Genomic DNA, 12,885 nt, shown 5'->3' with positions numbered 1-12,885 from the left:
CGTAATCTGTGTTGAAGCTTGAGAGGACTGCTGACTTCCTCTCCTGTACTAGACTGAGTTGTCTTAAGCAGACCTGAAAAACTACCTTGCACTTTACAGAGTCAGCACAAAACACATTATTTAATTCACAGATCCCATAGTACCTTTCTGGGAACTTCAGAAACTCAGACACCACAACCTCTCATCATGCTAAAAATGACTGCCCCATGAAAGCCTTAGTGACTGGATGTGGAAATTATAGCAACCTTAATCCAAAAAGAATTCGAGAGAATCCTGCCAGGACTGATCCTGGCAGCCAGTCATTAAGTCTCTGACACACTAGTACCCAGCAAGCCTGCAGAGTCATGATAATACAGTTGTTGTTAAAGAGTTTGTTACCAGGTCAGAAAAAGAGGCTGGAGAAATCCTTACTTCTGCCATTCTCCTCATCTAAACACATTTTCAGCATTTATAACTTACTCTGACAGAAGAGATAAAAAGAAATAGTACAATGCAATGAGGAAGAGATTACAGTCAGATTCCACACCCCATCTCCCTTTCTAAGTCAAAACTTCAGGGCTTTCCTCCTGATAATTCAAACTTTACACTACCTCTCCACTACAGGGACCTCTGTAAAGTGGCAAGGATCCACACTATTACACAGACCCTACCTGTCTGCTTGCCAGTTATGCCTCTTTTGAAATGTGTCTCTTAAATACAAATTTTGACAAACTTCCCCCAAATACTGCAGCAACTCCATATCTGGTTTACATTTAGTCTAGTTTTACTGTCAGTTTTAATTCAGGTTTAACAGCCATTGATTCAGCCACTACTAACGTTATGCAAAAGGAACAATGCAGTTGTAAGAAACTGAACATCGCATAACTTGATGTACTTTTTCCTTAAAAAAAAAAAAAGGAGGGAGAAAGCACCTAAGTCAAATCAGCTGAGAAATGCTAGAATTCAAACAGCTCTTATGTTCAAGTACTATGCTATGTTCTAATTACAAGCCTTCAAATTATCTGTTCTGACACAGAATAAAACACTAATGAGACTCCAGGTTTAGAAAGATTTGCTAGAGAGGATGATTTCTTAAACAATCGGCTAGAAATTAAGGCTTTGCACGGACAACATAAACGCTAACACTGTGCAATTACTCCCTCTAGTTCAACTATGAGATTTTTGACCTTTCCCAGTTATAACACAAATCTTGTACTTCATAAATTGTCTTAAGTAGTAATTAAAAATTAAAAAAGGAATTGTGTAGCACCAAACAAAATGTCCTGAGTCTTTTATGCTCTCCAAAAAGGGCATTCCATGTACAAGGTACACATCCTCAGCTGCAGAACCTATAGTAAAAACAAATTATTAAGAGAACATGCTCAAAGGTTGCTGCCAATTTGCTTTTACTCCACATAAACGTAAAAATAATCCTCAAACTGGATTTTACAAAGCAAAACCAGAAGTACCAATTTCACAGATAATGGCATATCTAATGCAAAAAAGCAAATTACAGACTGACTTCAAAGCTGCATCTAACATTCTCAAAATACTTTCCATACTTCTAGAAACTTGAAAAGTCATCAAGCCCTTTCAAACACAAACTATCCATCCTAAACTTCACCCACCTTCCCAATCAGTTGAATTTTATGATATTATCTAAAGAATCTCATGCACAAGAAACCATAAATATTACCTTTATTCTTTATCTCTGTAGTCACCATCCACTGGCTGCTAATTATATTATCTGGGATAGCAAAGATGATAAAATGACTACACAACCTTATGTTACACACTGTAAGCTTCACACTGTATGTAATCTGCAAGTGAAAGTAGTAAGTTACATTCTGTCTACAATTAGTTGCATCATTATTTTTCTTCTTTTTATCTGAAGAGTGTTTGCAACACTATGAACCAGTGGAAGCTACCTCATTTCTGTTGCTGTGTGTTTTCATTTCTTAGTGAGATACACAGCCAAAATGCTTTTCACAGCCCTTTCTCTTGAAAGATCTGATTTTACTTTGAAAAAAAACAAAAAAGAATCAGTGTCATATGGTGTTATAAAAGCAAAGCGAGGCTACAAACAAGTGCTTTTAGTGCTCTCAACAACCGAATGTTCTAAGTAAAGAGCTGAACAAGTTTCATAGCTTAATAGGTGAACTAACATCAGTAAAGGAGATTCGTGAAAGGATTTAAATGGCTGATTACCACTCATTCACAAGTTGCACACAATATTATAACTTCATTTCAGAAACTGAAAAGATGATACTACCCAAGATCATATTCTTGATATTCTAAATATCCTATTTAATATTACAAATCTTTAATAAAGGATGCAGATATTGACTTGCAATCAGTAAGAAAACAGTAAGTTTCGGAATCAGCTTATCACTCGTCTTATAAAGGACACCAAACACATATAAGAAGAAATCTTTCTATCACTGTGTATATTATGTAGACTATAAAAGGCAGTAACTGGTTTGAAGACAATCTGAAAAAAAATCAAGCCATTTCAGTGAGCATGGAAGAGAAACAGGGATTTCACTGACTCATTGAAACCTCAGGTTTTCCATCAAGATTATCAATGATAGGCACAAAGAAGGCTTAAAATGGATGAATGCCTGTTCTGTTAAAATCTTTGTTTTTAACAGTAAAAACTTTCAGCATTTTAAAAGTACTAGGAAGTTACAGAAAACAACAAGCAAGTGACATGGCATACAGGTGAGTATAGTATATTCCTACCAAGAGTTATGCAGAAATGTAATTTGAATTTCACATCTACAGTGCAAACACACACAACTATTTCTAGCAGTAAATTCAGCTACGTATTTACCTATGTACAAATTAGTTAAGGAAATCAGAGTTATTTTAATCAAATTTGTGGCATCACACCAAACTTTTTTATCAAAACAGCTTTAAAAAACACATGAAAAAAACACATGAAAAAAACACAAACAAAACAGAACGCAACAAATGAAATGCAACTTGTCTTCTCAAAAACGAAAGGTTATAAAGAGAAAATTCCACTGAAAAAATAGTACCCTTGTACTCACATCTATTTTTGTCCCTGTCTTAACATCTCAGTCTAGATTAGTAAACAGACTTGAACACCTAAATATGGGACTCAGTCAAACTGACCTGCAAAGATCCTACAGAATGCCCATCATAGGTCTAACCTGATTATTCTCTCTCTTATTTTAAGCACACCAGGCTATGTAGAAGTCAATCTTTACACAAGCACCTAGATGACATTTAAGTCAGGTCAGAATTCACAAGTTGCAGAATCACAGAGTAGTTCCTGTCAGAGGAGATCTCTAGAGCTTATCCAGTCCAAACCCCTATTCAAAGTTCAATCAACATGATATGCAACACCAACGATGGCTCAGGCTGTTCAAATCCTTGTCAAGCTTTGAACGTCTGCAAGGATGGAAGCTTCACAGCCTCTGACCAATCAGTTCATGCCTGTCCACAATGATAATGAAAACAAAACTCCCATCAGTGCAACCTGAGTCCTTTGTCTCTTAGTCTTTTATTACACATCTCTAGGAAAAATATACGTCTACCTTCTCTATACCCTCCCATTACATAGTTGGAAGACAGCAACCAGATCTGCTCCTTGGTCTGAGAAAATTCAATTTCCTTCTGATGAAAATATTTACCTCACTTAAGATTATTAGCTGAAACTTTAAAAATCTGCAAGACCACATCTACTGCAACTCCCAAAACTTTCTGGGAAATGGAGAAGGCCTTAGTTCTCATCCATGCTCCACACACTGTTCTCTAAAACTGTACCTGTTCTTTAGATCAAGAACAGAAACGTAGAATTCCCCTCTTCCAGTAGTCTCTCCATCTTTTGGGGAGGGAAAAAAAAATATATATATATGTATACATACATACATACTTGGTAAGTGCCAATGATCACTAAAGCTCAAATGCCTTTAGAGGAAGAAAATCCTGGCCTTTCTCCCTCCCTGGCAATGGAAGAAACTGAAATGGAGCAATATACTGCTACAGCAGCAGCTCTAGCTACCACTCTTCACCCCTAGTTTTAAATCAACAGCTAAGCCTTTTCCAAGAGAGTTCAGCGCTGTGAGTCTCTAACAAAAGCTGACAACACTTTCCCAGAGCAAAAATGTAGCCCAAACCTTACTTCTCTGAAGTCCTAACATATATTCTTCTCTGATGTTTCCTACCTCACACAAATCCTACATGAGGTCCTTATCTCCTATACAGGGAACATAAGCAATAATGCAGGCTCAGGAAACCAAAGACATCTACACTTTTGAGGTATGGAAGACAAAAGCCTGTGACACAAAATCAGTAATAGGTATCCCTCTCCCTACAGCTACATAGTGAAGACTTTCTTTGGTATTGGACCAGCCACATAGTAAAAGGTTGTTAAATCAGATCTGTGTTCAAGTTTGAATTTCTCTACTTAAAAGAAAAACAGCCTCAACCACTGATTTTCTACTTACAAGACAGCAAATGGTTCTTGCTCAGTTACAGATATCCACAATTTTCTACTACAGCGTAAGCTACTTTAAATGAAAAGCGTGCTCCTTTCCATATAGATTTATATTTAACAGGCCAGAAATATTTACTTGCTGGTTGTCATGAAGGCAGTCAAAATGTAATTAAATTCTAAAACTTAAAAGCCATAATCAAAGTTTTTGTAGATATTATAAAATAATTTTCAGATTACACATCCGTTTCAAAGAGAACATCAGAACTAGACAAACGTCTTGATGGCCAACAGTCCCGAAGGCAAAAGCTTATCTTTCCATATAATGAGAATACGCCAACATGAATCTTTTGGGTTTAGGTCATAAAAATGTATCATAAAATGTCTCTTCCTCAGAAGGATTCAGTCAATGGACCAGTCACGTTTAATAAGTCAGCACTGTGGAAAAAAAAAACAGTGCTACAGTTTCCTGTTACAAAACACATGTGTTCCTGCTATAAAAAAAAAAAAATTATGTAAGTGACAAATAAATAATCAAAATATCTGTGACAAACAATCTCAAAGCTTATTGAAAATGCAGAAAGAAATAAGTTTTCTGATGTAAGTAAAAAATTCAAACTTGGTAGAGATGTCCTCTATCTCCATCTATCTCTCTAGTGTGTTAGTATGTGCATGCACACACTTTACACATTCTATGTGTCTACATACACGTTAGATGGTTTTGACATTCATAAAGATTCCCTGTAAACTTGTATTTACACAAGAAACAGAGTGACAGAATATTCTAAGTAATCTGTCTGTGATCTTCTGTCTATTTACAATATATTATCATTATACTATCACCACAGTTATACTATCTATTTAGACTATATGTATTCTAAATACAAGTTCATTCAATAAGTGAAACCAGATCTTTATTTCTGATCCCCAAAAAACTGGGATTGCTTTTGACATACTGACATTAAAAATGGTGGCACTACATAAGTTTACATTAGGCAAATACTTACTGAATTTTTGAGCAAGAGCTCTCCTTGAAGCTTGACTGTAACAGCTACTCTAACTATGTACTCACAAGTACTGGCAGAGTCAAACCACAATAACTGAAATCTAAGAATGAGACCTCAATATTTCACTTACACTTAAAAACGAACTACATAAAAGGATAGTGATTATAATTCATGTGCACTCACTATGAGTTTTATTTGTTTTGAGGGTTTTTTTGGTTTGTTTTCAAATAATCTGTGTCTGAGTCACCATCAGAAAGGATCTCAGCTGGCCAAAGATAATGACACAGAGAAATTAAGTATCAATATAAACCTTTAATATAGAGCCTACTAAAAAAAAAAAAAAATCCTGCAAAGATGACATGAAAGAAGCCCAATAGGATTTTAAACCAGGCATTTCAAAATTTTTGCAAGCTACCCCCATCAGCAAGTAGAATACAGGTCTAGAAGCTACTGCTGTAACTTTGAAATGAATTTCTGCATCTTTAATCTCACAACAGTTGAGAGAAAAGAAACAATAACAAAGACAAACCAAACACGCAACATCCCCCCCTCCCCCACCACACTACTTTTAAACCAGCAACTTAAAAATAAGATTATTTCAGAATGTGTTTCAGCTACTTTAAACTAGTCTGAAGGTACATCGGTATGATTTAACACTGTGGATTCACATCTGTTTTCAATGTCAGTAGCAATACCTGCAAACACTACTACTACTCCTCTGCCTCAGCTACTCAGAACAGCTGACTGAAATGCTTCTGCCCTTACTCTTTGAACTGTTTCACTGAAGAGGCCCAAAGTTAGTTTTAGTATTTTGAAACTTTGTGACTTTGACTGCAGTGGGTTTAGAAGCCAGCAGCTTAGACAGCAGATCCAAGTGGGAAGTAACCTTCAACAGGGAAAACAGTAGGAAAAGAGAGAAGCACCAGGATCTAGGTTAAGAGCTATAACCTTTTTAGTACGTTGTTAACACCAGAAAAACATGCATGCTCATGGCCTTTTCAGAAGTTCATAATTTGCATTCTTGCACCTCATTAAAACATGGATGAAGCTGGGTAAATTCAGATCTTCAAGCTCAGCTTATACGGCAACTGCCTGTGTACAATTTGCACACTTCTGTGCTGTGGTTTCTTATTTTTCTGGAATGCAGTCTGGTAGTTGCAAAGTTCGAGATCATACTTCAGATATTCAAGGGGAACTTCACAGAAAACTTGAAAGTGGACTCAGAATGTAGCTTTGCAATCGCAGCATGTAGTACAAGGCCAGCAGTGCCCAGGCTGATGGATTTTTACAGTCAAACCTTTATCAAGCAGCATCACCCGTCACTACAGAGAAATGATTTTTCCCCTCCAAGTTCATAGCTATTTCCTATGTAGAATATTTTTTGTTCTTTTAATTCAATAAGAGACCAACTATGTTGAGTTAAATGTAGTTTGCACCTTGTCAATCACTAATCATTAATTTAACCACAACCAGCCAGGTTTTTACTAAAGAAATAGCACCTAAGATCTTGAAGAAAAAGAGCCAATGTTTCGACAATGCACTATTGGTATTAAAATGGAATAATTGTTTTTTACTCATTAGCATGAAGCAGTATGCCATTAAAAATGAGTACTCCCCTATTCTAAATTTAGACATTCAAGACAACTTATTTTCTTACCTTTCTCAATGTTTGTTTACCAAAAGCTTGTGACGCATTTTAGTGAGAATAGGGCAGCAATGAATCACCAATTCGTATCATTAATAAATGGTTCCTAAACAGGTCTGAAAGAGCAGAATAAGTTGTAGGTCTGCTGAACCACTAAACCATTTATTTACATAATTGAGGGGTGACTTGCTGATTCACACAGAAATCTGAAGAAGTCAGACACGGGCTTGGCTACATGAGTGGTAGAAGTCCATGCCAAGATAGATTAGTCTATGACTTGAACAGTCTAAGAAGAGTTGTGTCTTTTTTCAATCTGTTACATCACTACAAATTAAGTACAAACATTCAATCCAGATGAGAGTTATAACAACAACAACCACCCCACCACCAAAACCAAACCAAACACTAATTTGAACCCTTCTTTCACTGTAGCAGAAGAACACTGAATGCAACCTCCTTGGCACAAACCTGTCACTGACCTATGCATCACCCAGAGTAAGACATATTAGACTGCTTGATACCAACAGTCCAGACTGCTATACTGCCACTATTGACAAATGCAGCCTAAGGCAAACAATTCTTTCTGTCAAAGATACCAGAACAGAAATCAAGACCAAAAGGCCTTATCTTTATAATGATTCTGCAAATTCCGCATATGCAATAAATCTGTTTCATGGATAGTCTTCAAAACACATACCACCTGTTTAAAAACAGAAATAAATTATTCAGAAACATACAAACCAAAACATGCAATCTCTATGACAGGTATTTGTGGTGGTGTCGTTTTGTTTTTTTTTTTTTTTTTTAATTAATATAGTTTTGTAGTATTTAATCTATCTTAAAAAAAAAAAAAAAAAGAAGAAGCCAGAGTAAAAGAATTCGGACTTTTAGTTTCCTACACAAGTTTAGAAGGTAGCGACTGAGTAGTGAGAGAAGAGTTCTCTCCATCATTGTCAGATAAAGTTATGATGCAGAATCAGCAGCCAAAACACTTTCACTGACCTGGAATCAGACACCACCAACCTTTACCCTTGGAAAACGCAATTCAAGAGTTAAAGCTACAATTGGCTTGTAACAAAAATTTACATATTTGCTGTAACTGATTAGAAAAGGTAAGTTAAGCAGTACTGCTGCTACTACTGCATTTGAGGAAATACAGATCTTGAGGGGAAAAAAGTCACACACAGATGGTAAGCTGATATCACCACAGTGGCATAACACTTCATGACTTCTACTGACTGACACCATACAGTCTTTCGTGTGAGAAGATACCTTCCTAAAAATCTAGGTCAGCACACATTTAGGTGTTGAAAAAAATAGGTTTGGTTTTTTTTTTCCCCACTTATTAACAGTGCTTTGTACTATAGCAGAGAGAAACTATATTTTAAGTTATATTTGCTCCTTACTAAAAAGAAGATTGAGCAAAAGCCAAATGCATTTAAAGAAGAAAAACCACATCTTTTTATCCAATCTTTTCTGAAATTCCTGTTAAACTCCTGGTCAATTACAAACTGCAAATTAAAACAGTCAAAGTAAAAGCAATTAAACCTTCCTATAAATTTCCAAGTGGCAGAATTTGTTCTTACCTGTAATTGCAACCTTGTCAAGGTTTAAGTCCAGTGCTGAAAGAATTAGTTTACATTCCTGCTGCCAAGAAGGACAAAACAGAATGACTTGCAAATCCTTGAGATAACAGTACAGGACCAAACATCTGCTTTATTTTGGTATTTCCTAGAAAGAAAAAAAGAAAGTAGTTAGCTAAACCAGACGGTTTACAACAGATTTATACATTAATTTTTTCATGAATACAACATTTTCCTAAATAGGAGTGCGTGAACTAAAGCTATGGTTGGATGTCAGATCCTTCAGTACACTCTCTCAACATCATATTAAAGATTCATGCTAACAAAGAATCATATTTTTTTTTATTTCCTTTAGCAGCACAGACTAGCACTTAAAAAGTCATCTAGCTTATTACCTGGCATTCAAGTTCCTAAATTCAGTAACAGAGTGAATACCTTTTGCATGCCTGCATGCTTACATGTACAATTTGTAAGCTACTTATTCTGCTTGCTTAGATGTAAAAATGTGTAAGAGTTTAAAACAAAAGCAATAAGCTTCAGTTTCAAAAGTATTTCAGTTCCTCTGAAATAACAATCATGCTTCTTTAGAAGTCTTTTCTATAAAATTCACCATAAATTCAGCTTAAAATGTAAAAGTAGCAGATAACTAACAGTTCAGATGTGTCTATCTACAAAAGCATCTACCCTTTGTTTTGAACAGGATGCAAATGCCCAAATCCCTTCATGGATCAGGGACTACATATTTAATCTTATAAACCACTACATCTTACAAAAGTTGCCATGACAGTACACTGGTAGAAGGAACTATCACAGGAAGAATTTTGGACAACAGCCAGCTTTGTCTGGGACATGAGGGAAATACAAGCTTTATTGTAATACTGATGATTTTAAACTGATTACAGCACTCTGATGAGCTGAATGAGTGATAAAGGGGACATACTGTAGACCTTTAAGCCCACTGGTTGAAAAACAGAGCTATGACAACATTTCACCATGGCTTGCCTCTTCCAAACACTAAATAGTGCTTTTCAACTACCATGAAGCGTCACAAGCAAGAAATTACTCAAAAGAAGGAATACTTTACTATTGTTTGAAGAATTGTAGGGGTCCAGTAAGCTTTATGCCTGTAACTTTACACTGCTGCAAGCTTTGTGTTTTCCCCAACATTCTCTCTCTCTTCTTAGGAACCACAACAGGACAGACAGTTTCAAGAATCAAACTAAGCCAGAAACAGTCAATGGTTTTCTGCCACTTGAGTCTTTGAACCAGCTTTGGAAATGCAGGATCAAGCGAGTGCCAATGCCAGAAATGCAGAACCAGCAGCTGCTGTCGATTCATATTTGCTCTGAGTATTGTGAAACCACACCTTAAGCAGCACCCACTAAATTACTAATGAACTCTGAAAAAGTATTTTGAAAGAACTAGACAGCAAGTATCCTAAATCATTGTATAGGATGACAAGGCAAAAGCTCTTCCCAAAAAAGCTGAACAGTTCATCAGTAAAAAAAGCTGTTTCCACAGCCAAGAAATTATGGAGGAAAAAAAACCAAAAACCAACAACAAACTAAAACCCACACAACACCACAAGCAGCAGAGATTCACAAAGTTGCACAAAATACCTTAATTCCCTCTTTTTAAACACACCAGTGACTAGAGCATGAGCAGTGAATGTGTGAGCAGAATGCTCCCTTCAGGCACTGTCTCCCATCTTCCGAAGAACTCATTAACTACGAGGATACAGGGTGCTTGTATGACGATGAGGATATCAGGTGCTTGTATGATGAAGCGCTCAGGAGCCTCAGTTCTCCTGATGCTACTCCAGTAGCCTTCACAAGCTGCTGACTCACAAAAGCTGACCAGAAGACAAGAATTACGCTTTCCAGAAGTAAGAGCCTTGATCCTTGTGAATTCTTCTACTCCACAGAGAATGTGAGAGCTCAGAGACAGGTTGCTGACAGTGGACTCAAAGGCAGATATTTTGGGCTAAGAGCAGTATATATTCCTATTCACCCAAATTCTATCTACACTAATTCTCAGAAGTACAAAATACTTAGTATTTAGTGTCGCAAAACACAAGAATACCTGATGATATACACTCCACCACTGAACACTGCACAAAGAGGAGACAATGCTTGTACATACTTCTGCACAGTAGTGACTGTTACTTCTTCAAATAAGCTGCGCAACTTTTTTCCACAGGAAAAGACATTTAGAGTCATGATATATCTCTGGCATAACAAGCTATTAGATCCAGTCCCCAATAATTTGCATGTAGAAAATGCTCACATATACAAATGAAATGCCTTTGCCCAGATTGCTAATCATACATTACATCACCAGAATAAAGCTGAATGCTTCCTATTAAAAGCTTAACAAAATTGCAAGATGTATTAAACATTTTATTTGGGCTCCTTAAATCTTCAGGGTATGTAAACTCATAATATCTGAGTAAGACTAAGTTAGTTCAGTAAACTTTTATAATTTTTGCTATCAAAACACAGTAAAATCGAGCAAAACTTAAACACTTCTTTGATAACAAAGAATCTGAATTTCACCATGTTTACAGTATTTTCTTTAGAACAGAAAGACTATGCTGCCAAAGCCATCATAAGTACATCACCAGTAAAGAACGTAAACCAATATTTAATTGTAAGCACATGAGAACAAGTTATTCAGTTATGCAGAGAAATTTGAAGAACCCTACCATGTTATTTTACAGAAGGGTAGACATGAAATACTGGTCTTCCTGAAGATTAAAAACATAATAATCATGTTTAAAAGAAACAAAACCCAACACAACATCCAGTCCTTTGCAAGTTTCCAGACTCTGGTCGAAGGAGTATCAGAAAAACACTGGTTTTATTCCGCTCCACAACCAGCTACAACTATGACCTTTAACAGATCACCAAATCTTTGCTGCTTTTAAACAAGTAAACAAACCAACTATCCCCATTCCTGAACATCAACATGAAGTTATAATCTATACATCATAATTAACCTTATGACATCACAATACTACCACTGCCAACATCATTCCCCAGAACTGTAAATTGTTCCACACAGATGATAGTAAAGGATTTTGCAGAAGCAAAAGGTAGTAGGAGAGAGAAGGAAAAGAGCAACAGCGTAAGCTCACCATAGTCTAGCTGGTGTACCGCCACCTCCTAACCACATGTTCCCTACATAGGGTTAGCATAAGACAACATCCCTCTCCTGAAACAAGCATCCAGCTGGTTACCTGATTTTTCCAGAAATATGAGGACATACCAAGGGAGTGTGCTAGTCGTGCTGTGAGTTCACACAGTAGTTCTCCCTTGCTCTACATATATGACAAAGCCCAAACTAAAACAGGAGTTAATTTCTATGTAATTACTTGAAACAACATACAACTTTCACCCAGAAGAGAAAGTTGTTCATCCTTCGTAATAAACAGATAATGAATTCTCACTGCATTTGCCAAGTGGTTCTTGGTTCTATACAAAAACATTGTGAATTAACCAAGACTGGGCAAAGCCCTGATTTGTGTTTTTGTGGGTGTGAGGTGTGTGTTTGTTACAACAGTTAAGTGAAGGAGAATGAAAAAAGTTGGAAACTAAAACCTCTAAAACCAAGTCAGCTTTTGAATGAAGTCTGGCTACCACCACTGAAGCCAATACCAACTGTATCTTCAATACCACATCTTATATTTCTGATGCTCCTGACCAAAAAAAAAAAAAAAAAAAAAGCCTAAACTCTGCTTCTTCAACATGTCTTTCTGTACAGATACTGTATTCAGAGCAAATATCCCACAAAGGATTCTCAAAGGCACAACAGCAGATCAAAATTCCAGTATTTCAGCTGGCACCAGGTACAGAAAATACAGCAAGAATTCTCTAATATTGATACATTCGATAATGACAGAAATCAAGTTGTATCAAATTTATGTGGGTGGATTTTATTTCTTTATCTATGATACTGATGATTAGGGGAAGGACTTCCCCTCTCTCCAAGAATGCAAGCAAGGTTCCTCCTCTTCCCTTATCTTCTAAGGGTAAGTCTTGAGATACAAATGAATTAAACCTGAGCCATCAGAGCAGGTTAAAAAAAAAAGTGTGGACATTGCTGATGATCCTGTGCAGACAGTTACAGAAGGCATAAATTCTCTGTCACACTGCTTAACCACTTGGATCTATTTGTGACTTTAAGCCACATGCTTTATTTATACACAAA

The 12,885-nt window shown here is 36.4% G+C and overlaps 1 protein-coding gene across 6 annotated transcripts in view; it reads right to left on the bottom strand.

The window, feature by feature from the left end:
- Positions 1-12,885, bottom strand: part of PPM1B (protein phosphatase, Mg2+/Mn2+ dependent 1B) — a 60,507-nt gene that overhangs the window by 27,563 nt on the left and 20,059 nt on the right. For all 6 annotated transcript variants that reach the window (XM_071806075.1, XM_065834380.2, XM_065834377.2 and 3 more), the window contains one exon: positions 8,680-8,824. The gene's annotated coding sequence lies outside the window, so the exon portion shown is untranslated. The remainder of the gene's footprint in view (positions 1-8,679; positions 8,825-12,885) is intronic.

Source organism: Patagioenas fasciata, chromosome 3, assembly GCF_037038585.1.
Source record: "Patagioenas fasciata isolate bPatFas1 chromosome 3, bPatFas1.hap1, whole genome shotgun sequence".
Classification (NCBI taxonomy): Eukaryota; Metazoa; Chordata; class Aves; order Columbiformes; family Columbidae; genus Patagioenas; species Patagioenas fasciata.
Note: the sequence above shows the minus strand (reverse complement) of the source record. Positions and strands in the feature narration are given on the sequence as shown.